Source organism: Bos taurus, chromosome 9 (assembly GCF_002263795.3).
Source record: "Bos taurus isolate L1 Dominette 01449 registration number 42190680 breed Hereford chromosome 9, ARS-UCD2.0, whole genome shotgun sequence".
Lineage (NCBI taxonomy): Eukaryota > Metazoa > Chordata > Mammalia > Artiodactyla > Bovidae > Bos > Bos taurus.
This window is the reverse complement of record NC_037336.1, coordinates 47,578,152-47,605,619: the sequence shown is the minus strand read 5'-3', so window position 1 is coordinate 47,605,619 and position 27,468 is coordinate 47,578,152. Positions and strand designations below refer to the sequence as shown.

Here is a 27,468-nt window from a genome sequence, read left to right as displayed (position 1 = left end):
AAGAGAGGTCAAGTATTAAACTACATCAGGCTAAGAAATCTCACCAATAAACATTTTCAAGGATATGAAGTATTAAAATAGACTCTTACTGTTGCAATGACTGAATCTTCCACTACATATTCGCAGTAAAAGCCCAATTTAAATGCTAAGAAATAGATGGTTTTCCTCTCAAATTAGGTTGAAATCACCACCCCCAATGGGGTTGTATTTGAAAATAAAAGGTTTTTTAAGTGAGGTTAAATGAGATCTTAAAAGTGAAACTGTAATCTTAGAAACTCTAATCAGATAGATAATCTTATAGGAAGAAGAACAGAACCATCTCTTTCTCTTTACCCAGTGCAGAAAGTAGAGGTTATGTGAACACAGTGCAAGATGGTAGCCACCGACAAACCAAGAGAAGAGTCCTCAGATGAAACCTATTTGCTGTATCTTGATCTTGGGTGTCCAAGTTTGGGTTGGAGATCTTGGGTTTCCAAATCTTGGCTTTCTTAGTAGCCTCTAGAACTGTAAGAAAAAAACTTCTGTTATTTAATCCACCTCGTCTATGGTATAATAATTTGTCATGGAAGCCTGACATAGGGAATGACAGAGGATGAGATGGTTGGATGGCATCACCTACTATATGGACATGAGTTTGAGCAAGCTCCTGGAGCTGGTGAAGGGCAGGGAAGTGTGGCGTGCTGTAGTCAGTGGGGTCACAAAGAGTCAGACACGAATGAGAGACTGAAGTGAACTGATGGCAGCCTGAGCAGACTAAAAGAATGAATTATACTAAAACTGAGTTTTAACAACTAAATGTGTTTCCTGATGGCTCATATAGTAAAGAATCTGCCTGCAATGCAGGACACCCTAGTTCTATCCCTGGATTGAGAAGATCTTCTGGAGAAAGAAATGGCATTCTACTCCAGTATTCTTGTCTGAAAAAAATCCCATGGAGAAAGGAGCCTGGAAGGCTACAGTTCTTGAAATCTCAAGAGTCAGACACAACTTAGCAACTAAACCACCAAATATATTAGCATGTTATAAAGAAAAAAACTTGATCTCCAACTTTGATAAATGTGCTCAAAATATTTGTGCTATCCATGCTAGAATATTAAACAAGTACTGCTTAATGGGTGACATGTACTTTGAAGCACTTTGAAAAGTGCTTCAAACATTTCTCTGTTTTCATTAAAAATATTGATATATCTAACAGTAGTTTGGAACCATGGATTTAGAAAGAAAGTGAAAAAGGGTTTTTTTTTTTTTTCTCTTTAGCAATGAAAATGGCAACAGGAAGAATCAAGAAATAAAGAAGATTCTAAGAGCTCTAGAAAAAAACGAGGAGGTATTTCTTCTGAAATTTAGATTGTGTGGTTCTGAACTGAATGATACTAGGAAAGTGACAAGCAGACAGAAACTCCCAGAGCCTACTCAAATTCATGTCCATTGAATGGGTGAAGCCATCCAACCATTTCATCCTCTGTTGTCCCCTTCTCCTTCTGCCTTCAGTCTTTCCCAGCATCAGGGTCTTTTCAAATGAGTCAGTTTTTTTGCATCAGGTGGCCAAAGTACTGGAGTTTCAGCTTCAGCATCAGTCCTTCCAATCAATATTCAGGACTGATTTCCTTTAGGATGGACTGGATGGATCTCCTTGCAGTCCAAGGGACTCTCAAGAGTCTTCCCCAACACCACAGTTCAAAATCATCAATTCTCCAGTGCTGAGCTTTCTTTATAGTCCAACTCTCACATCCATACATGACCACAGGAAAAACCATAGCCTTGACTAGATGGGCCTTTGTTGGCAAAGTAATGTCTCTACTTTTTAATATGCTGTCTAGGTTGGTCATAACTTTTCTTCCAAGGAGCAAGCATCTTTTAATCATGGCTGCAGTCACCATCTGTAGTGATTGCCATGATCTTAGTTTTCTGAATGTTGAGTTTTAAGCCAACTTTTTCAGGTGTACATTCAGGTGTCTCAGGTATACATTCCTAAAATAACGCTTCTGCATCATGGGGTGGAGGTTGATGAGATTTGCTGGTCACCTGCCTATCCCACAAGTACCATCCCCCTAAACTGGAAGCTGTTGTGGAAAGAAGTGCCATATTTTCGGCTATATCTGCCTGGCTAAATCCTCTATCAAACTGAGATGCATATACTTCAAATCAAATAAGGATCATACAAGATAGAATCAAGATAGGAAAAAGTAGAGTATGTTTTCACACATGAGAAAAAGCCATTGTGTCTAAAGCTATGGAGGCAGAGTAAAACAAGCTCACATATTCATTCAAATTAGGCAGGTCTGGTGGGTCAGAGAAGTGTATATCCTATTATAATGTTTGAACAAAATGTAAATGACTAATTAAAACTATGCTTTTCTAACCAAGAATTTTTTAATATTAATAAAATTCAGCTATGTACATGAATAGTACAGTAATGGGAGAATTCTGGGTTGTTAACAACAGGTAGTGAATCATTTGAGTAAAAAGAAGGGCTTTTGACCATACTAAAATAGAATCAAAGAGAAACTTAGTCATTCCATGAAAGTATTCGCTACTTTGTGTGTGTGTGTGTGTGTGTGTGTGTAATCAAACATAACTACCAGTCCTGAGGATAGGAGAAAGAACACCAGAAGGGGATGGAGTTAAATTTTAAAGCAGTTTATGTGAGTGGGGATTTTCATTCAGTATGTATTTTATAGAGTGGAAACTATGCAGTGATTTGCCATAAGTCTGGTCTCAGCAAGGTGATGGTTGAGCTACACAGCCACTACTTCCCTGGAAGGCCAGCTTCATGCTGCTCTACAGAGAACATTAATTCTTGGTATTTGTTAATTAAATTCCTTATTAATTTTCTAATATGGTGTTCATTCAACAAACACCCATTATTGCTTATCCTGTACATGTGTTACATAAGCAAAGATATAATAGAGTTAAGGCTATATTATATAAAAAGATGTTTATATATAATACATTTATATGCATCCAATCTGATGAGCATTACCTGGGTACAATTAAGTATTTGAAAACAATAAATATATTCTAGGATATTCAGGGGCAGAGAAAATGAATTAAATTTGTGATATGCTGTAAGAATAAAATGGACATAAGTCCCCATATTTGAATTTTTTATCATGTCTTTTTCACCTCAATAACATTTTGAGATAAATTAGGCATGCCACACATGTGCAAGTGTTAAGAATTATAATAAAGGTGACATAGGACAGCTAGTTCTCTTTGTAACTATGAGGTGGTGAATGCAGACCTTCAGTTGTTATGGCAACCTTCAATTAATGAGAGTATCATCAAAGTCATCTCTCTACAATATTTAATAAGTTATTTCCATTAAAAATGATTGAATGTTCCTTTCTGAATCCAATGACATAGCTGAAGTTAAAAGCCATATTTTTTTAAAAAATGAAAATAGATATATCTTCAATTGTTTAATGGATAAAAGTAAAAATCTCAAAATTATTTTTTGTAAAGATACCTGCAACTATGTTGCTAATAAAATATTAATAGCATCTACATAATTAGTCTTTCATGTAGATTTACGGATTATTGCAGATTTTCCATTAAGCTAGTGAGGACAGATTTGATGATTATGGTGGTGATAATAATGACACAGAAAATTCTGCTAATATTAGAAACATTAATAAATAAAATACTAAGAGATTATTTTATTTCTATCAAAACAATCTCCAAACTCTCTCACAAACTCATTAACATAAACAATAAGTTGAAAATACAAATATAAGTGAATGCAGGATTGAGAAATTACTTGAATTTATGTCTACTACTTATAGAAATGACTTTTCATACATTATCTTAGTACTCAACACATGTAAAGTAGATTTCATTAATCTGATTTTATAGATTGGGAAAATCAGACACCAATCCAAAATTAAAGTATATTTTACAGCTCACACAAAGAGTATGTATGAGACCAAGTCTGCCCAAATGCCAAAATCTGTCCTCTTTCCCTCAGGCCATGCTTTCTCCCTAGAATAATTTAAGAGGTTAGAATATAAAAATAATATCATAACATGTATGAGTCTACAAACTACTACCACAAAGTTCCAGTGTACTTATTTCACTACCTGTTAAATGATAAAATTGAATATCTGAGTTTATTAGCTACTAGCTAATAATGCTTTAATACTCAAGTCCTAATATCTCCTTGCAGCACAACCCAGCATGATGTAAAAAGTAATGAGCATGATCAGAAAAGAAAATATTCTGATTCATTGATCAGCAATGTGAACCTTGAGAAAGAAGCTAAAAGGTACAACTAAAAATAATAGGATTTTTCAGAAGCACAGACATAAATATAGTCCGAGGAAAGTGTCTTTAAAAAGTGATTCTTCTGAATTTTTTCTATATATATAAGAAATTAACCAAAAAAGCAAGATTGTCTTTCCCTGTTAAAAGGAAGGCTAAATCAGTTTCAATCTACAAAACTGAAGGCACTGGAACATTGGATATATGTTCATTTTTGTGCCAGCAATTGTAAATGATTTAGAACACAGTCTTAGGCTGGAATCCTAGCTTTTCTAAAACTGGTTAAATACCTTAAATAAAGATTATAATATTAAAAATAAATTATAATATTAAAAATGATTAAAAGGATATCTAGTACATATCCTTACTATGTACTAGATATGTTAGCTAAATATATTTTGCATGTGCAGTATTTTCTGATTTAAAAAATGTATCTCAGGAAATCAAACACTTAACCTTCAGTTTCCCTACTGAAATGAAAGTATAATATTTACTTCATAATTTTAAGATAAGAATTTTATGGAGGTAGTATATATATATGATTATGAGTACAGTCACTTGGTCAGATAACTCAGGATTTGAATTCCAGCTTTTTCACTGTATACCTCTGTGATCTTGGACAAAGGTATTAGATTTTACATATTATATAAGGATGAAGTCTTACATTTTGGGAAACAAAATAATTTTTGTTTGTTTTGTATATTGGGAAACAATAACATAAAACAATAAAAGAATTGGTTCACAATACTATAAAGCTACAGTAACTAAAACAGTGTGGTATTGGCATCAGTTCAGTTCAGTTCAGTTGCTGAGTCGTGTCTGACTCTTTGCAACCCCATGAATCACAGCACACCAGGCCTCTCTGTCCATCACCAACTCCTGGAGTTCACTGAAACTCACGTCCATCGAGTCGGTGATGCCATCCAGCCATCTCATCCTCTGTTGTCCCCTTTTCCTCCTGCCCCCAATCCCTCCCAGCATCAGAGTCTTTTCCAATGAGTCAACTCTTAGTGTTGGCATAAAAACAGATATATGGATCCATGGAACAGAATAGAGACCCCAGAAATTAACCTACACTTCTACTGACAATCTTCCACAAAGGAAGCAAGAATATCCAATGGAGAAAACACAGTCTCTTCAGCAAGTGGTGCTGGGAAAGTTGGGCAGCTGCATCCAAATCAATGAAGTTAGAACACACCCTTACACCAAACACAAAAATAAACTCAAAATGGCTCAAAGACTTAAATACAAGACATGACACCACAAGGCTCTTAGAAGAGAGCATAGGCAAAATATTCTCTGACATAAATTGTAACAATGTTTTCTCAGGCCAGTCTCCCAAGGCAATAGAAATAAAAACAAAAAATTAAAAAATGGGACCTTATCAAACTTACAAACCTTTTGTACAGCAAAGGAAACTATAAGCAAAGTGAAAAAGAAAACTATGAACTGCAGGAAAATATTTGCAAATGATATGAGTGACAAAGGATTGATTTCTAAAATATACAAACTGATCACAAAACTCAGTAGCAACAATAACAGAAATATTTCCATCAAAATATGAGCAGAAGACCTAAATAGACATTTCTTCAAAGAAGTCATACAGATGGCCAACAGGCATATGAAAAAATGCTCAACATCAATAATTTCTAGAGATATGCAAATCATAACTATAGTGAGGTACTAACTCACACTGATCAGACTAGCCATTATTAAAAAGTTTACAAATAACAAATGCTGAAAAGGGTAAAAAGGGAACCCTCCTACACTCTTGGTAGGAATGTAAATTCGTACAGCCACTATGGAAAACAGTGCAGTAGTTCCTCAACAACAACAAAGAATGAAATAATGCCATTGTAGCAACATGGATGAATCTAGAGATTATCATACTAGTGATCAGATCAGTTCAGTTCAGTCGCTGAGTCGTGTCCGACTTTTTGCGACCCCATGAATCGCAGCACGCCAGGCCTCCCTATCCATCACCAACTCCCGGAGTTCACTCAGACTCAAGTCCATCAAGTCAGTGATTCCATCCAACCATCTCATCCTCTGTCGTCCCCTTCTCCTCCTGCCCCCAATCCCTCCCAGCATCAGAGTCTTTTAAATGAGTCAACTCTTCACATGAGGTGGCCAAAGTCCTGGAGTTTCAGCTTTAGCATCATTCCTTCCAAAGAAATCCCAGGGCTGATCTCCTTCAGAATGGACTGGTTGGATCTCCTTGCAGTCCAAGGGACTCTCAAGAGTCTTCAACACCACAGTCCAAAAGCATCAATTCTTTGGCGCTCAGCTTTCTTCACAGTCCAACTCTCACATCCATACATGACCACAGGAAAAACCATAGCCTTGACTAGACGGACCTTTGTTGGCAAAGTAATGTCTCTGCTTTTGAATATGCTATCTAGGTTGGACATAACTTTCCTTCCAAGGAGTAAGCGTCTTTTAATTTCATGGCTGCAGTCACCATCTGCAGTGATTTTGGAGCCCAGAAAAATAAATTCTGACACTATTTCCACTGTTTCCCCATCTATTTCCCATGAAGTGATGGGACCAGATGCCATGATCTTCGTTTTCTGAATGTTGAGCTTTAAGCCAACTTTGGCACTCTCCTCTTTCACTTTCATCAAGAGGCTTTTTAGTTCCTCTTCACTTTCTGCCATAAGGGTGGTGTCACCTGCATATCTGAGGTTATTGATATTTCTCCTGGCAATCTTGATTCCAGCTTGTGTTTCTTCCAGTCCAGTGTTTCTCATGATGTACTCTGCATATAAGTTAAATAAACAGGGTGACAATATACAGCCTTGACGTACTCCTTTTCCTATTTGGAACCAGTCTGTTGTTCCATGTCCAGTTCTAACTGTTGCTTCCTGACCGGCATACAAATTTCTCAAGAGGCAGATCAGGTAGTCTGGTATTCCCATCTCTTTCAGAATGTTCCACAGTTTACTGTGATCCACACAGTCAAAGGCTTTGGCATAGTCAATGAAGCAGAAATAGATGTTTTTCTGGAACTCTCTTGCTTTTTCGATGATCCAGCGGATGTTGGCAATTTGATCTCTGATTCCTCTGCCTTTTCTAAAACCAGCTTGAACATCAGGAAGTTCACGGTTCACATATTTCTGAAGCCTGGCTTAGAGAATTTTGAGCATTACTTTACTAGCGTGTGAGATGAGTGCAATTGTGCAGTAGTTTGAACATTCTTTGGCATTGCCTTTCTTTGAGATTGGAATGAAAACTGACCTTTTCCAGTCCTGTGGCCACAGTAAGTTAGAAACAGAAAGAAAAATACCATATCACTTATAGGTGGAATCTGAACTATGACACAAATGAACTCTATGAAAAAGAAACAAATTGACAGATATAGAGAACAGACTTGTGTTTCCAAGAGTGGGAGGTGGACTGAGAGTTTGGGGTTAGCAAATGTAAACAATCAATGCTATATATAGAACTGATAAACAACAAGGTCCTACATATAGCACAGGGAACTATATTCAATTTCCTCTGATGAAGCATAATGAAAAGGAGTATGAAAAAGAAGTATATATAGACATATGTATAACTGATTCACTTTGCTACACTGTGGAAATTAACACAGTAAATCAACTATAATTCAATAAAATAAACAAAAACAAATAAAAACAAATCATAGCTTCTAGAGTTTTACTGAGGACTAGATATGACTTAAGATTTAATGAGTAATGTTTCTTAGGATTGTTTAGAGGATTAAATGTATGTAACCCATCTTAAACTTCCCATGTGGCTCAGTGGTAAAGAATCTGTTTGTCAATGCAAGAGTCACAGGAGACCCATGTTTGATCCCTGGGTTGGGAAGATCCCAAGGAGGAGGAAATGGTAACCCACTCCAGTATTCTTGCCAAGATAGTCCCATGAGTAGAGCAGCCTGGCAGACTACAGTCCATGGGGTCACAAAGAGTCGTACACAAGTGAGTGACTGAACACATGGGCCCACAACCATTTTAATATGGTGCCTGGCAAATAGTTAATGCTTAATAAGCATTACTTATTATTTATGGGCTTCCCTAGTGGCTCAGATGGTAAAGCGTCTGTCTGCAATGCAGGAGACCCGGGTTCGATCCCTGGGTTTGGAAGATCCCCTGGAGAAGGAAATGGCAGCCCACTCCAGTATTCTTGCCTGGAAAATCCCATGGACTGTGGAGCCTGGTAGGCTATGGTCCATGAGATCGCAGAGCTGGGCATGACTGAGCGACTTCACTTTCACTTTCAAGTGGCTAGTGGTAAAGAACCCACCTGCCAGTGCAGGAGACATGAGAGTCATGGGTTCTATCCTTGGATCAAGAAGATCCCCTGGAGGAGAGCATGGCGACCCACTCCAGGATTCTTGCTTGGAAAATCCCCGTGGACAGAGGAGCCTGGCAGGCTACAGTCCATACCTTGCAAAGAGTGGGACACAACTGAAGTGACTTGGCATGCATGCATGCATGGATTATTATTCATAATAACATTATTGACACACGAAAGTCATTGGGCACTTAGGAGGTACTCACCAGACAGTAAGTACCTTCATTCTTTCTGCACGCCTTACTGCCATGGATCATATACCAATTAATTAACCTGATTCAGTAAAGTCTCTAAAGTGATCACATGAAGTAGCCTAAAATTAAGTTCAATTTCACAATCATTTCTTGAATGCTTTCTTTCTTCCTACTTTTCCTGTTCTTTGCTTTGTTCTGTTTTATAATGTCTACCACCACGATAAAAATGCCCAAATTAGCATGAATTAGGAGTAAGAGTATATTGGACAGTAACTATTGAGTTGAATCATATGAAACTGTGAATGTTTCTCTTTTAACTCCTCTTTTAAAGAGTAACATTTATTGAGTTTTCTACTGTGTGGATCAAAATAAACTGTGGAAAATTCTGAAAGAGATGTGAATACCATACCACCTGACCTGTCTCTTGAGAAACCTATATGCAGGTCAGGAAGCAACAGTTACAATTGGACATGGAACAACAGACTGGTTCCAAATAGGAAAAGGAGTATGTCAAGTCTGTATATTGTCACCTTTATTTAACTTATATGCAGAGTACATCATGAGAAACGCTGGGCTGGAAGAAGCACAAGCTGGAATCAAGATTTCTGCGAGAAATATCAATAACCTCAGGTATGCAGATGACACCACCCTTATGGCAGAAAGTGAAGAGGAACTCAAAAGCCTCTTGATGAAAGTGAAAGTGGAGAGTGAAAAAGTTGGCTTAAAGCTCAACATTCAGAAAATGAAGATCATGGCATCCAGTCCCATCACTTCATGGGAAATAGATGGGGAAACAGTGTCAGACTTTATTTTGGGGGGCTCCAAAATCACTGCAGACGGTGATTGCAGCCATGAAATTAAAAGACGCTTACTCCTAGGAAGGAAAGTTATGTCTAACCTAGATAGCGTATTCAAAAGCAGAGACATTACTTTGCCAACAAAGGTCCATAGTCAAGGCTATGGTTTTTCCTGTGGTCATGTATGGATGTGAGAGTTGGACTGTGAAGAAAGCTGAGCGCCGAAGAATTGATGTTTTTGGACTGTGGTGTTGGAGAAGACTCTTGAGAGTCCCTTGGACTGCAAGGAGATCCAACCAGTCCATCCTAAAGGAGATCAGTCCTGGGTGTTCATTAGAAGGACTGATGCTAAAACTGAAACTCCAATACTTTGGCCACCTGATTAGAAGAGTTGACTCATTGGAAAGGACTCTGATGCTGGGAGGGATTGGGTGCAGAAGGAGAAGGGGATGACAGAGGATGAGATGGCTGGATGGCATCACCGACTCGATGGGCATGAGTTTGGGTGAACTCCGGGAGTTGGTGATGGACAGGGAGGCCTGGCATGCTGCAATTCATGGGGTTGCAAAGAGTTGGACCCGACTCAGTGACTGAACTGAACTGAACTGACACGTATTAAATTACCAATTCCCCCATTGTTTACTTGATGTAGAAACAATTACCCTTGAAGAAACTAAAAAGGGTTAAGAAAATTATCCAAAGGCTCTCATGGAAAAGGCAAATTAGTTAAATCTTAATTTTTATTCAAATATCCCCAAGTTTAAGAAAAATAAAACTAAATAAAATTACCAAAATGATTAATTATAAATTTACACTAGATGAAGCTAAAAATAGGTTAAGAAAATTATCCAAAGGCTATCATGGAAAAGGCAAATTAGTTAAAATATTAATTTTTATTCAAATATCCCCAAGTTTAAGAAAAAAAACTAAATAAAATGACCAAAATGATTAATTATAAGTTTATACTTGATGTCATATACGTTTTTAAAAGAATTGTATTTTATTACTCTTTTTCACTTTTTTTTTTTGCTAATTCTACAGAAGTGGCATACTTGGAACTCACAACATTCACCTGAAAACAGGTTTTAAATAGTTACTTTTAAGTAGCTAACTCTGAATGTTTATTGAGTGCAAGGATTATTTTAAATGTGTCTCATCAATAAACTAATTTTGTTATCACAACACTCTTGTGTGATAGATACTAATTAACCTCTATTTTACATATGAAAACTTTGAGGCAAAACAGGTAAATGATCTGCTCAAGGACACTCAGCAAAATGTAGCAGAGTCTAGAATTGAATGTATAAATCTGATTCCAGAGAAAGCTCTTTAATCATTTATGCTGAACAAATGAGAGCAGCACCCACATGTAAGTGAAGCATAGTATGATAAGAAAGGAAGTCTAATGAATTGTAAGAAGGTAATATATTTTATGTTTAGTTAATAAAAATCAATTATGTCAAATTCCAGGAATTTGATGGAATGTTTTTTAAGAGACTGGCAAGTTATGGAGAAAGAGAAAGAGACTATGCAGTTTGAAAATCACATATCATGATATCCATGATATCAAAGAAGAAAAATGGAATCAACCAAATGGCACATCCTGTGCATTGCATGCAGCTCCCTTCTGAACCATTTATGTAACTCTTTATTCTTGCTTATATTTTACTGCAAAAATCCAATGTAAATAAGTTAAACAGCAAGAGGTAGAAAGCCACATGACTAGATAGATTCTGCTATGAAAGATTAAAAGAGGAATTTGATTGGAAAGAGTGTGCTATTTTTTTATGCATAAAGAATGTGATGTGAACAAATTCAATTTGACTTATAAGTAAATGAGATTGTATTAAGTATAGGAGCTCTGGAACTTCTTGGGTTCCAATGGCTTATGATATTTGCTTGTTTGAATATTGTTGGCAATGTAAATAAACCAGCTGTTCATGAATTGAAGTTGCATCATCTATTCTTCCTGGTTGCTCCTATTGCATAGAAACCATTCCTCAGGTGGAGAATGGTAGAGCTAGTAGTACTGATGGATTGGAGAGTTAGCTTAGGTTACAAGTGTTTTTAACAGCTCGATGAATTATTTTTCCATGCCCTTTATGTTCAACAGTGAAGTGCAAGTCCACTTGACTAAAACATGATTATGATGACCAGTTGTTCAGTCTGGGACAATGGCTTGCTTCTCTTCAAGCAGAAGCAGACTTTCTTGATAGAGAGTGGTATTGGAAACAGAAGGAAACCTGGAAATGAACAGCTAATTACCACGTTGTTGTCTTGCAGGGTTCAGAGCATTTCTGAGTTTTGCCAGCTCCTCCTGTTCCATTATTAAATTTTATCAGGCCCTGCATACTAGTATCACCCAGGTGAGCTCTTTCAAATATCATATCCTGTTCCTCATATTTTTCACAGTCACTTGGTGGAGGTCCAGTGACGGCAGATGATAGCAATTGGGGGAAACACCCCTTCAGTCTGGCGCTCCTAGAGATTCTAAAGTATCATCTCAGTTCACTTAGCCCTTAAGAACTTGATAAACTTTGGTTATTTTCTTCTTACAAATTTTATGGTAATTACTTCTTCCTTCCATGATGTTCCTGAGTGAAACAGAGAGCATGTCTCCTCTCTGTGAGGAGCTTGTCATTATTTGGTATTCATTCACCTAGCAAACTCTCTCAAGGGTTTAAAAAATTATGATTTTGAAGGTTTTTCCATGTTTTATCAAATTTCAGGACAGAAACGATCTTCCCTTGTGGTGCTTTTAAACTTATGTAAAAAAAAAATTACCTGATTGCTTATATAGTATATTTATTATCATATCTCTTCAATGGAAGTTAATTATCATACATGAACTGAAGAATTCCTAAAACTTAGCAAGTCACACTATACCGTAAACAGTTAAGTCCAAGAGTTCCAATCAAGAATAATTAAATCAAATAGAGGGCAAAGTCATGGTTTAATTAGAGAAAACATCAGGAAATCATATTTTAGATAGATTTCACACTTTTAGCCTACAGTATGCTAAATTTATGATCCGACTGTGTAAAGATGGCAGTACATCCATATACACTTAGTTGAAATTTAGGTGAGATTTACTGAATGATAACTATGTCATAGGCAATGTAATAAAAACACTATGGGAGCATGCTCAGTCACTCAATTGTGTTCAACTCTTTGCGACCCTGTGGACTGTAGCTCGTGAGGCTCCTCTGTCTGTGGAATTTTTCAGGCAAGAATACTGGAGTGGGTTGTATTTCCTCCTCCAGGAGACCTTCCTGATCCAGGGATGGAAACTGTGTCTCTTATATCTCCTGCATTGGATGGCAGATTTTTTTTTTTTTTTAGCACTGTGCCACCTGCGAAGCAAAAACACTATATGCTTTACTTTTTAAGATTTTAGTATAAATATATTGTTTATATAATGTCATTATAGCACTTCTAGAAATATAAAACCATAACACCAAAGAAGGTATACATTAATTCTTCCCATGGAAAAAACCATGGCATTGGTAGTTTCAATAAGTGAGTCATGTTTATAGCTCATTGTTTATAACATAAGGAACTACTTGTTATGAATTACTGCAATAAAACCTGACTTCCCATAAGCAGAAGTCTTAATTTATGCTACTATTCATCTTAAGCGGATTTTATAAAAGTAATTCAATAATTTTACAGTTGTTTAATAATGTTGGACCACTAATTTTGTTTTTCAAAGGCACCCTGTTGATGAATATTGAGTCATATTCATTATATACATAATTTTATTTATTCATTGAAATGAATCTATACCTACAAAATGTTATTTTTCTGGTTTTGATATATTTACCTATTAATAAGTGGTCAAAAATTACAATGCTGATAAACAATGGGAGCAAGATCTATATCATATTTCTGTTTTCATTGCTCATGATATTTTCTTTTGCTTGATTAATTCTTATCTTTTGAAACATAAATTCATGTTTATATCTTAATTCCAGTTAGGCTCAGAGTTCATTGCTCTGAAAAGCAGTATAAATTAGTGCTACTGCTATGAAAATTGTCTTTAATGGCAGATAAACTGGTGTTCTAGTTTGATATTCACCACTTAATAATTTTGCAATATTAGGCAAATTATATAATCTTTCTAAGCCTGGATTTACTAGTTTAAAAAATAGGAATAAAATCTCATAGAATTCAACAGAGACTTGCAAGTTATAATCAAAGTACCTGTAAAGGAATAAATACTTAATATATATTAGATTTTGCAATTATTGTTATCATTCTCTGCCCATCCATTAAGAATTACACATAACTTTTTGGTGCTATTGTAATGATTATTTTTTTCTGATTTTCAGTCCCAAAGATTATCCATAATATAAAATTCATAAGTGCTTGTTTAATTTACTCAATGACTGTTCAAAATACACAAAATTGCTTATTAAGACTAAGAGATGAGAACAAGTTGATTGTTAAACAATCTGGAAAATAATCAATAAGTTGAGCCCAGTATAATAAAAGTTAACTTTAATGGTTGCTAATGTATATCATTCATATTTAAATTCTACCATGAATTATGACCATCTCAAAATATTATAGTGAATTTTGCAATAGCTTGAACTATTTTCCTTTAAAACACTTCAAAATTAATGACTAAAAACAAATACATTATATGCATATAGAATATATGAAAAGTGAAGTCACTCAGTAATGTCCAACTCTTTGCGACCCCAAGGACTGTAGCTTGCCAGGCTCCTCTGTCCATAGGATTTTCCAGGCAAGAAGACTGGAGTGGGTTACCATTTCCTTCTCCAATAAAATATGTAAATATATGTAAACATATATTAAGTATATAAAGCTGCCGGAAGGTATGTGTTAGAAAAGTACTAATTTGGAAAACTTTGTTATAATCCAGCATTTTTTTTATCAGTAAGTATTACTAACATAGGAACTAAAAATATCTTATTGTCAATTTATAGAGGATTGCATATCAATTTCAACACACATTGTACAAAGAAAGATTCATTGCATCAATGGCGTTACTGCATAATACTAAGGTTATTGTGAGCAGAGTCCAGGAAATTTTGCCACAGTCTCAGGAATGGTAACACAGGAACAACGTTTCCATGACAACACTCTAACCAGGCTTTCAAGATGTACTTGTAGATGTTCATACTCTGTAATGAGAAAATATAATAACATTTTTACCTTGAAAAGCAATCTAAAAACTTGTCAGTCTTATTATTAACCATTTTATCTATTATTATCTGAAATTAAAAATATTTTATATGTAAAACATTTTCCTTAAAATAAATAATTTACTTTAATCCTAAATATTTAGACAATCTTATAGGAACTGTGCTTAATATAGGTTCATTTTTGCTGCCAATACTAGGTAGATTGCACATAATTTTAGTTATTCATGATAGCTAACAATACATGTTATTATTCTAGAATCTAAATTAGTGCTTATAAGTTATTGATCAATTATTGGAGAGCAGTTTGTTTTTTCAAGTTACAATACAAATGTTATATTTGTTAATTTATTGCCAATTCACCCAATTTTAAGCTGATTGAGTATTCTGTTTAAAGAATAGATTAAAATCTAAATTATTTTCCTTTTTTTTCCTTTTGGTCACATTCATCTTGAGAAACTTAGAGTAATGTTCACTAACTTTCCTGTATGATAAGATTATATCAATGTCTGTTTTGTAAGTGCTAGAATTAAATGAGAATTAAATGATAGTATATGAAGTATAGTTCAAAACTGTTCGTATTTTAGAGAATTAATGCTCCACTTGATCTTCTACAAATATTTTACTTTGGAACACTCAGACTGGATATCTTCTCTTTTCAAAAAGAGGAGGTCATGTTTTCTTTTACCAATTTAATTGTTCTTCATAATCAGGGAAAACCTCAATGATGTAATAATTGATATCATTTCAAGATGCTACAGTTTCATCACATATTTCTTAATATTTTAAATTCTAACTTGTTTCCAACTCAAGGGAAAATTTGCCTAGGGCAAAATATGCATACAGGTGGCTAAGTGGTAAAGAATCCACCTGCCAATGAAGGAAACAGGGGTTCGATTCCTGGGTCCGCAAGTTCCCCTGAAGTAAGAGCTGGCAGCCTGCTTCTGTATTCTTTTTTTTCTGCTCCACTATTCTTGTCTGGAAAATTCCATGGACAGAGGAGCCTGGCAGTCTACAGTCCATGGGGTTGCAAGGAGTCAGACACAACTGAGCCACTGAGCACACACGCATGCAAGAAGAAATACTCATAATTTGGTATTTTTGAAATAATCAGTACCACTTATATAAAAGGTTTCCTAACCACAGTGAAAGTAGTAATTTCAAACTTTTATGAAAAGCTTTAATTTTGTACCTGTGAGGACAGATTATCTGATTGCTTTTCTCTGTAAAGCAATCACTTATTAATGTTGCAACTAATCAAATATCTCTGAAAATGTATTCCTGGAAAAATAAAGCTGGTATTTTCATCCCTATTTATCTCCTATGACTACTTCTCAATTATATCAGAACCTTTACAGGTGGAGGAGAAATAAATAGTATTTTCACCACCAATAATAAATAAGTTTATAAGGACCTGAATATTTGCAGTTGTTAGAATTCAGTAAGCTTTACTTTGGTCTTGATACATTTGGTACTTCATATATTGCATGTAATTGATAGTGTCTTCACATCAGATGAGACTGTTAGAGAAAAATTATTTAGAAACTTAGTAATTGTGACTATTTTCAAATAAATATTCTATTTATCCCAATGTATTTTTTCTGTAGAGCTTCCCATATGGCTCAGTAGTAAAGAATCTACCTGCCAAGGCAGGAGACATAAGAGATGCAGGTTCAATCCCTGAATCAGAAAGATCCCCTAGAGTAGGAAATGGCAACCCACTCCAGTATTCTTGCCTGGAAGATTCCATGGACAGAGGAGCATGGCAATATACAGTCCATGGGGTCACAAGAGTTGAACACAACTGAGTGACTGAGCACATACACATATTTTTTTCAGTAAGCATCATTATTTTTCCCAGTAGGAGAAATTTGTCTCTTGGCACTTTCTTTGTGTTAGTAAAGTTGATTTCCAAATACCAGAAGTGTTGTGGCTGCTTTGTTTTCTGTGCAGTAAAATAATCACATTTTCAATGACAAACCCTTTAGTCATTATTTTCTAATTGTATTAAAAGTTTAGCACTTCCTTTAAAATGTACTGCACTAGCCTAGTAGTGTTACTAAAATGAGAAATAGAAGGCATTTTTAGTAGTGTACTATTAAATATAACATTTGAAATGTGATGCTTTAAAATAGATATATTTTAAAGTAGAAACATTTGCCTCCAAATTGTTGTATTCTTTTATTAGAAATATATAATGTAAATTTTTCAGTGTTTATTAAAATTTTCATATTGTCCTAAATTATTTGCTAAGGTAACTTTGCATATTATAATAATATACTCATGACAGAGTAGTTTCTTAATTCTAAGATGTACATTTTTAGCATTTCTAAGTTTCAACTATTAGGATATATCTTTGAATTGATATAGCATTAGCTTTGCCAACAAAGGTCCAAGTAGTCAAAGCTATGGTTTTTCCAGTAGTCATGTATGGATGTAAGAGTTGGACTATAAAGAAAACTAAGCACCAAAGAATCGATGGTTTTGAACTGTGGTGTTGGAGAAAACTCTTGAGAGTCCCTTGGACTGCAAGGAGATCCAACCAGTCCATCCTAAAAGAAATCAGTCCTGAATATTCATTGAAAGGACTGATGCTGAAGCTGTAACTCCAATACTTTGGCCGGCTAATTCAAAGAATTACTTGTTTCAAAAGACCTTGATGCTGGGAAAGATTGAAGGCAGGAGGAGAAGGGGATGACAGAGAATGAGAAGGTTGGATGGCATCACTGACTCAATGGACATGAGTTTGAGTAAACTTCAGAAGTTGATGATGGACAGGTAGGCTTGGCATGCTACAGTCCATGGGGTCACAAAGAGTCGGACACAACTAAGCGACTGAACTGAACTGAGCTGAGCATTAGCTTGTCTTAGGGAGTGACACACTGGAGTGGTCACAGGAAAATGGGTAGCTGCTGGAGAGGTTTTCAATTCACCCTCTCCAACTTGTTTTTGGAGTCAGCCACTGTGAGTGTGCTCCTTAGAGCAGAGTCCAGGCTTCCCACAGCCTTTCTGTTAGCCCCAGTGGCCCTTCAACCAGTCATGGGGTGCCTGTACTCCCTGTGTGAGTCTTCAGGACTATGGTGCCTGATATGTGACTCCAACTGCTCATTCCTGAAAGCGAATCTTCTCCCTCATAATCTCCTTCATCTTCTGAATCCCCTCCCAGGGGCACAGGTCCTAACCTGATGGCCTCTTTTCCTTGTCGACCTAATTTTGTGTGGGCATTTCCTATAGCCTTCATTATACAGAAATCTTTCTGCCAGTTTTCAGTTATTATTCAGTGAGAATTGTTTCACAGGTAGATGTATTTTTGATGTGTTCATGAAGTGAACTGAGTTCATGTATTCTTCCCTCCATCTTGATTGATCTCCCCAGGCTTCTCAAATATGAAATTTCCTACTGTTCATACAATATAGGCTGAATTTGAAAATCAGTACTTCTTCTGAGAAAGATGTTTAAGGTAGTTACCATGAACATTGCAATCAAGTTATAATAATCATCTAAAATTGGTATTAAAATACAATTTTGAAAATGACATTTTAGAATATAATCTTGCTTAAAATCCTGGAATAAACTGATCATTCTCTGAAAACACTCTAAACTATACTATTTCAGAATAATGTATTTGGATATATCTCCAAGTCTAGAGAATTACTTAACCAAAGAAAATATCAAATAAATCTCTTCCTCACAAATTCAAAAGTGATCTAAAACAGCATACACATAAATGGAGATTCACAAAAACTGCCCCAAAACAAACAAACAAAAATGCTGCCTGCTCAACTTTTCTCAAGGAAGAAATAAACAATTACATTAAATAGATTATTGTATAGACTAAACTTTTATGAGATAAGAAACACATCAAAGTCTCATTAGAGAGACTGGAAAGTGAAGAGGGGCGGGAGATTAAAAAGCATTAATCTGGAGACTCATCTCAGGACTAAGAAACTGTGATTAAGGCATGCATCTAGAGGGAAAGATAATAATTTTCCCTCTATCCCTCTAGATTATTGACTGAGACCACTTTGTAATAAAAGCCAGATTAACCGGAGAAAAACAGAGGTTTAGTAATCAGTAAATTCCTGTATACAAAGGAGATACCTGGGAAAACCAAGTAACTCCTCAAAATGGTTCAAGCCACCACCTTAAGTAAATCTCCAGCAGGAGTGGCAGCTGCACTGGCTGCAAGGACATACCCCACATTCAAAGTCAGGAGCGGCAGCCCAGAGGAGATATGCCACGTCCAAGGTCAGGAGTGGCAGCTGTGAGGAGATACACCACGTCCAAGGTAAGAGAAACCCAAGTAAGATGGTAAATGCTAAGACAGGGCATTAGAGGGCAGACAGACTGAAACCACAATCACAGAAAACTGGCCAATCTGATCACATGGATCACAGCCTTGTCCAACTCAATGAAATTAAGACATGCCATGTACGGCATCCCAAGACAAACTGGTCATGGTGAAGGCCTCTGACAGACTGTGGTCCATTGGAAAGGGAATGGCAAGTGACTTCAGTATTCTTGCCTTGAGAACCCCATAAACAGTATGAAAAGGCAAAAAGATAGGACACTGAAAGATGAACTCCCCAGGTCGGTAGGTGCACAACATGCTACTGGAAATCAGTGGAAAAATAACTCCAGAAAGAATGAAGCCAAAGCAAAGACAACACCCACTGTGGATGTGACTGGTGATAGAAGCAAGGTATGATGCTGTAAAGAGCAATATTGCATAGGACCCTGGAGTGCTAGGTCCATGAATCAAGGCAACTGGAAGTGGTAAAACAGGAGATGGCAACAGTGAACATCCACATTCTAGGAATTAGAAAACTAAAATGGACTGCAATGGGTGAATTTAACTCAGATGACAATTATATCTACTACTTGACCAAGAATCCCTTAGAAGAAATGCAGTAGCCGTCATAGTCAACAAGAGTCTGAAATGCAGTACTTGGATGCAATCTCAAAAATGACAGAATGATCTCTGTTCGTTTCCAAGGCAAACCATTCAATACTACGGTGATCCAAGTCAATGCCCCAACCAGTAATGCTGAAGAAGTTGAAGCTGAACAGTTCTATGAAGACCTACAAGACCATTTAGAACCAAAAAAAAGATGTCCTTTTCATCATAGGGGACTGAAATGCAAAAGTAGGAAGTCAAGAAACACCTAGAGTAACAGGTAAATTTGGCCTTGGAGTACAGAATGAAGCAGGGCAAAGGCTAATAGAGTTTTTCCAAGAGAACACACTGGTTATAGCAAGTACACTTTTCCAACAACTCAAGAGAAAACTCTACACATGGACATCACCAGATGGCCAACACCAAAATCATATTGATTATATTCATTGCAGCCAAAGATGGAGAAGCTCTATATAGTCAGCAAAAACAAGACCAGGAGCTGACTGTGGCTCAGATAATAAACTCCTTATTGCCAAATTCAGACTTAAATTGAAGAAAGTGGGGAAAACCACTAGACCATTCAGGCATGACCTAAATCAAATCCCTTATGATTATACAGTGGAAGTGAGAAATAGATTTAAGGGACTAGATTGATAGACAGAGTGACTGATGAACTATGGATGGAGGTTCATAACATTGTACAGGAGACAGGGATTGAGACCGTCTCCAAGAAAAAGAAATGCAAAAAAGCAAAATGGCTGTCTGAGAGGCCTTACCAATAGCTGTGAAAAGACATATGAAAAGCAAAGGAGAAAAGGAAAGATATACCCATTTCAATGCAGAGTTCCAAAGAATAGCACAGAGAGATAAAAAAGCCTTCCTTGGTGATCAATGCGAAGATATAGAGGAAAAAATTAGAATGGGAAAGACTAGAGATCTCTTGAAAATTAGAGATACCAAGGGAACATTTCATGCAAAGATGGGCACAATAAAGGACAGAAATGGTATGGACCTAGCAGAAGCTGAAGATATTAAGAACAGGTGACAAGGATACACAGAATGACTATACAAAACATATCTTAATGACCCAGATAACCATGATGGTGTGATAACTCACCTAGAGCCAGACATCCTGGAATGGGAAGTCAAGTGGGGATTAGGAAACATCACTATGAAGAAAGCTAGTGGAGGTGATGGGATTCCAGTTGAACTATTTCAAATCCTAAAAGATGATGCTGTGAAAGTGCTGCACTCAATATGCCAACAAATTTGGAAAACTCAGCAGTGGCCACAGGACTGGAAAAGGTCAGTTTTCATTCCAATCCCCAAAAACACAATGCCAAAGAATGTTCAAACTATCACACAATTACACTCTTCTCACAAGCTAGCAAAGTAATGTTCAAAATTCTCCAAGCCAGGCTTCAGCAATACATGAACCGTGAACCTCAGATGTTCAAGCTCATTTTAGAAAAGGCAGAGGAACCAGAGATCAAATTGCCAACATCCGCTGGATCATCAAAAAGCACGAGAGTTCCAGAAAAACATCTATTTCTGCTTTATTGACTATGCCAAAGCCTTTGACTGTGTGGATCACAATAAACTGTGGAAAATTCTTCAAGAGAATGGAATACCATACCACCTGACCTGCCTCTTGAGAAACCTGTATACAGGTCAGGAAGCAACAGTTAGATCTGGACATGGAACAACAGACTGGTTCCAAATCAGGAAAGGAGTATATCAAGGCTATATACTGTCGCCCTGCTTATTTAACTTATATGCAGAGTACATCAAGAGATCCCTGGGCTAGAATAAGTACAAGCTGGAATCAAGATTGCCGGGAGAAATATCAATAACCTCAGGTATGCGGACGACACCACTCTTATGGGAGAAAGTGAAGAACTAAAGAGCCTCTTGATGAAAGTGAAAGAGGAGAGTAAAAAAGTTGGCTTAAAGCTCAACATTCCCAAAACTAAGATCGTAGCATCTGGTCCCATCACTTCATAGCAAATAGATGGGGAAAGAGTGGAAACAGTGGCTGACTTTATTTTTGGGGGCTCTGAAATCATTGCAGATGGTGATTGCAGCCATGAAATTAAAAGACGCTTACTTTTTAATGGTTGAGTAATACTCCATTGTGTATATGTACCACAGCTTTCTTATCCATTAAAAAGAATACATTTGAATCAGTTCTAATGAGGTGGATGAAATCAGAGCCCATTATACAGAGTGAAGTAAGCCAGAAAGAAAAACACCAATACAGTATACTAACACACTAACACATATATATGGAATTTAGAAAGATGGTAACAATAACCTTGTATATGAGACAGCAAAAGAGACACTGATGTATAGAACAGTCTTTTTGACTCTGTGGGAGAGGGTGGGATGATTTGGGAGAATGACATTGAAATATGTATAATATCATCTATGAAACAAGTCACCAGTCCAGGTTTGATGCAAGATACTGGATGCTTGGGGCTGGTGCACTGGGACGACCCAGAGGGCTGGTATGGGGAGGGGGTAGGGAGGAGAGTTCAGGATGGGAAACACGTGTATACCTGTGGCAGATTCATTTTGATATATGGCAAAACCAATACAATATTGTAAAGTTAAATAAAATAAATAAATAAATAAAAGACGCTTACTCCTTGGAAGGAAGGTTATGACCAACCTAGAGAGCATATTCAAAAGCAGAGACATTACTTTGCCAACAAAGGTCTATCTAGTCAAGGCTATGGTTTTTCCAATGGTCATGTATGGATGTGAGAGTTGGACTATAAAGAAAGCTGAGTGCTGAAGAATTGATTCTTTTGAACTGTGGTTTTGAACTGCAAGGAGATCCAACCAGTCCATCCTAAAGGAGATCAGTCCTGGATGTTCATTGGAAGGGCTGATGTTGATGCTGAAACTTCAATATCTTGGCCACCTGATGTGAAGAGCTGACTCATATGAAAAGACCCTGATGCTGGGAAAGATTGAGGGCAGGAGGAGAAGGGAACAACAGAGGATAAGATGGTTGGATGGCATCATCGACTCAATGGACATGGGTTTAGGTGGACTCCATGAGTTGGTGATGGACAGGAGGCCTGGCGTGCTGTGGTTCATGGGTTGCAAAGAGCTGGACATGAATGAACAACTTAACTGAACTGAACTGAAGGATAAAAGCTGTTATATGGGGGCTGGATGGGATGAGGCAAGTTGCTATGGGAGGTTACCAGGAAAACACAGTAAATAAAGACATGGTTATTATGTAGGTTTAAGTTGGTGCCTTCTCCATTCTAGGTATTTTATCCTCCTTCTCTTCCTGGTATTGATAAAGACACCCTTTAAAAAAGAGATTTCCCTTTTATTGGTAAATGTATCTTACAAAAGAGTAACTTTTCCTTGGTTTCCAGAGTTTCTCCTACATCTGCTGTTGCTTAAAAATAACCAGTTCAAGATAATCCTTATGCCAAAGAGGTATATTTTGGATGCCGGTAACAGGCATTTTAAGCAAATTGCTGTTGTTTTTCACTTGCTAAGTTGTTCTGACTATTTGAGACCCCATGGACTGTAGCATGCCAGGGTCCTCTGTCTTCCACTATCTCCAGGAATTTGCTCAAATTCATGTCCATTGCGTTCGTGATGCTATGGAACCATCCCTTTCTTCCCCCTTCTCCTTTTGTCTTCAATCTTTCCTAGAATCAGGGCCTTTTCCAATTATTTGGCTTTTCTCATCAGGTGGCCAAAGTACTGGAGCTTCAGCTTCAGCATCAGTCCTTCTGGTGAATATTCAGAGTTGATTTCCTTTTGGATTGACTCATTTGATCTCCTTGCTGTCCAAGGGACTCTCAAGAGTCTTCTCTAGTGCCACAATTGGAAAGCATCAAAAGTTTGGTTAAATGCAAAATAATAATTTTCCTTTAGAATTCTCTGTTATCAAAATCAGATCAATATTCTAGGAGAACTTTGTAACAAAGATAAAAAAAAAAAAAAACTCAGTCTTGCATGAGTTTACAAAATTAACATATATATGCTTTCAAAATTATGAGAATTGCAATTTCAAAGTTCTAATACCTAATGTAAACACTATAATAAGATTTAAACATAGCTATATCAGGGAACATAGTAACATTTTAGTTTATCCACATGGAATATTTTTAAATCCAATTTTTCTTAATAAATTATCTTAAACTTACCCTTCAATGCAAAACAGGACCATTTTAAATTTCTTTAATTTACCTATTCATATTCTATTAATTTTAATTTTGTCTTGGACATTGACTTCACTTTATTTTTACTAAAATTTACATACTGCTAAATTGGGATCCTTTGATTTTTCAATAAAGTCATATTAATATATCATATACTACCATCTGTCATTAAATTTGTTTGCAGTTTCCATTTTATAATATAGTGATAATAATGGTTTTAATCATTAGTAAAATACTATAAATTTGCGGGTTATGTAGTAAAGAAACTTGTTGAGTTTGCCAGGAATATACTTCATTTAATGAATAGTATCAACCAGTACATTCTAAAGGAGATCAGCCCTGGGTGTTCTTTGGAAGGAATGATGCTAAAGCTGAAATTCCAGTACTTTGGCCACCTCATGCCAAGAGTTGACTCATTGGAAAAGACTCTGATGCTGGGAGGGATTGGGGGCAGGAGGAAAAGGGGACAACAGAGGATGAGATGGCTGGATGGCATCACGGACTCGATGGACATGAGTCTCAGTGAACTCTGGGAGTTGGTGATGGACAGGGAGGCCTGGCGTGCTGCGATTCATGGGGTCGCAAAGAGTCGAACATGACTAAGCAACTGGTCTGATCTGATCTGATCTGATTTATTATTTAACAAAGTATCAACCCACAAGCCTGTTAATAGATGTTAGTTAAAAAGACTAGAGATCTCTTCAAGAAAATTAGATACCAAGGGAACATTTCACGCAAAGATGGACTCGATAAAGGACAGAAATGGTACAAACCTAACAGAAGCAGAAGATATTAAGACGAGGTGGCAAGAATACACAGAAGAACTGTACAAAAAAGATCTTCACAACCCAGATAATCACGTCAGTGTGATCACTGACTTAGAGCCAGACATCCTGGAATGTGAAGTCAAGTGGGCCTTAGAAAGCATCACTACGAACAAAGCTAGTGGAGGTGATGGAATTCCAGTTGAGCTATTCCAAATCCTGAAAGATGATGCTGTTAAAGTGCTGCACTCAATATGCCAGCAAATTTGGAAAACTCAGCGGGAGTTTTGGCTACAGGAATGGAAAAGGTCAGTTTTCCTTCCAATCCCAAAGAAAGGCAATGCCAAAGAATGCTCAGACTACCACACAATTGCACTCATCTCACATGCTAGTAAGTACTGCTCAAAATTTTCCAAGCCAGGCTTCAGCAATACGTGAACCATGAACTGTCTGATGTTCAAGCTGGTTTTAGAAAAGGCAGAGGAACCAGAGATCAAATTACCAACATCTGCTGGATCATGGAAAAAGCAAGAGAGTTCCAGAAAAACATCTATTTCTGCTTTATTGACTATGCCAAAGCCTTTGACTGTGTGGATCACAAGAAACTGTGGAAAATTCTGAAAGAGATGGGAATACCAGACCACCTGACCTGCCTCTTGAGAAACCTATATGCAGGTCAGGAAGCAACAGTTAGAACTGGACATGGAACAACGGACTGGTTCCAAATAGGAAAAGGAGTACATCAAGGCTGTATATTATCACCCTGCTTATTTAACTTCAATGCAGAGTACATCATGAGAAACGTTGGACTGGAAGAAACACAAACTGGAATCAAGATTGCCAGGAGAAATCTCAATAACCTCAGATATGCAGATGACACCACCCTTATGGCAGAAAGTGAAGAGGAACTAAAAAGCCTCTTGATGAAAGTGAAAGAGGAGAGTGCCAAAGTTGGCTTAAAGCTCAACATTCAGAAAACGAAGATCATGGCATCCGGTCCCATCACTTCATGGGAAATAGATGGGGAAACTGGAAACAGTGTCAGACTTTATTTTTTTGGGGCTCTGAAATCACTGCAGATGATGACTGCAGCCATGAAATTAAAAGACGCTTACTCCTTGGAAGGAATGTTATGACCAACCTAGATAGCATATTCAAAAGCAGAGACATTACTTTGCCAACAAAAGTCCATCTAGTCGAGGTTATGGTTTTTCCTGTGGTCATGTATGGATGTGAGAGTTGGACTGTCAAGAAGGCTGAGTGCCGAATAATTGATGCTTTTGAACTGTGGTGTTGGAGAAGACTCTTGAGAGTCCCTTGGACTGCAAGGAAATCCAACCAGTCCATTCTGAAGGAGATCAGCCCTGGGATTTCTTTGGAGGGAGTGATGCTAAAGCTGAAAGTCCAGTACTTTGGCCACCTCATGAGAAGAGTTGACTCATTGGAAAAGACTCTGATGCTGGGAGGGATTGAAGGCAGGAGGAGAAGGGAATGAGAGAGGATGAGATGGCTAGATGGCATCACTGACTCGATGGACGTGAGTCTGAGTGAACTCCGGGAGTTGTTGAAGGACAGGGAGGCCTGGCGTGCTGCGATTCATGGGGTGGCGAAGAGTCAGACACAACTGAGCGACTGAACTGAACTGAAATTTCTAAATTCTAACTTAGAAAATCAGTAACAGAGTTTATGAAAAAGATTATCTATGAAGGGGAGCAGAATTTTCCACCCCAGAATATGCTTCTTTGGCATAAGAATTATTTTAGGTTCATTATTTTTAAGAAACAGCAGACACAAAAGACATTCTGTAAAGTGAATATAAGCTACCTGTTTGATATTTATATTTATATGGGAAATTCCTACTTTTAAGGGTATTTCCCACTCTCTATCAGAAAAAGACTGTCTAGAAACTCTTGTCAATGGATTAGGTAATGGCCTAAATCTGCATAAGGACCTTACCCTATTCTACTATACTTTTCTTGATCTGGAGAAGGAAATGGCAACCCACTCCAGTATTCTTGCCTGGAAAATCTCATGGATGGAGAAGCCTGGCTTTTCTTGATAGCCTGCCATAACTATTCACTCCTTTCCCCAAGATCTTATTTTGCCTTTAGCCATTGTGTTTAAAGCATTGGCTTAAACTGTTTGGGGGAGTTATTCAGTTTTCCTTAGTATCTTATGTATATAGGAGGTATGTATTTTCATGCATGCTTAGTCGCTCGGTCCTGTCTAACTCTTTGTGACCCCATGGACTGTAGTCTGACAGTTTCCTCTGTCCATGGGATTTTTCAGGCAAGAATACTGAAGTGTGTTGTTATTTCCTTCTCCAGGAGATCTTCCTGACACAGGAAAGGAACCTGTGTCTCAGGTCTCCTGCAGTAGTTGGCAAGTTCTTTACCAATGAGCCACCAGGGAAGACCCACAGAAGGTATGTGTGTTATTAAACTGTTTGTTTTTCTACTGTTAATAAGTATTTTATCAGCCCACAACCTAGAAGAGGGAGAGAAAATTATTTTCCTACCTGACATCTATGTAAACAGGTTGATTTGTTATAAGAAGTGTCCATATACCCAATGGGAAGACTGTGAACAATCTGAGTTAACTATGATGGTATAATGAGCAAATACCATGTGAGTTCTACAAGTAACACACTTTTACAACCTAGGAAAACCCAATGGGGCTTTCCCTGGAAGAAGCCTTCCCCATATCCTCTACTTACCTCCTCTCTGAAGTATTTAGATAATAGTATTTGATGCACATTTCCTGAGTTATTTTGCAGATGTTAAAAAACCTCCTCCCCTCCAACAAATGGAAGACCTTAATTACTTGATGTCCATGAGTACATAACCCCAGGCCTCCTGGAGCCTAAGGACTGATGATG

General features: G+C 37.1%; 1 long non-coding RNA gene across 1 annotated transcript; it reads right to left on the bottom strand.

Moving 5' to 3' along the window:
* Positions 1-339: 339 nt before the first annotated feature.
* Positions 340-27,468, bottom strand: LOC112448128 (uncharacterized). Its single transcript, XR_003036523.2, has 3 exons — positions 27,307-27,468; positions 14,547-14,718; positions 340-504 (listed from the first exon to the last, which is right to left on the bottom strand). It is a non-coding gene; the product is annotated as an uncharacterized lncRNA (long non-coding RNA).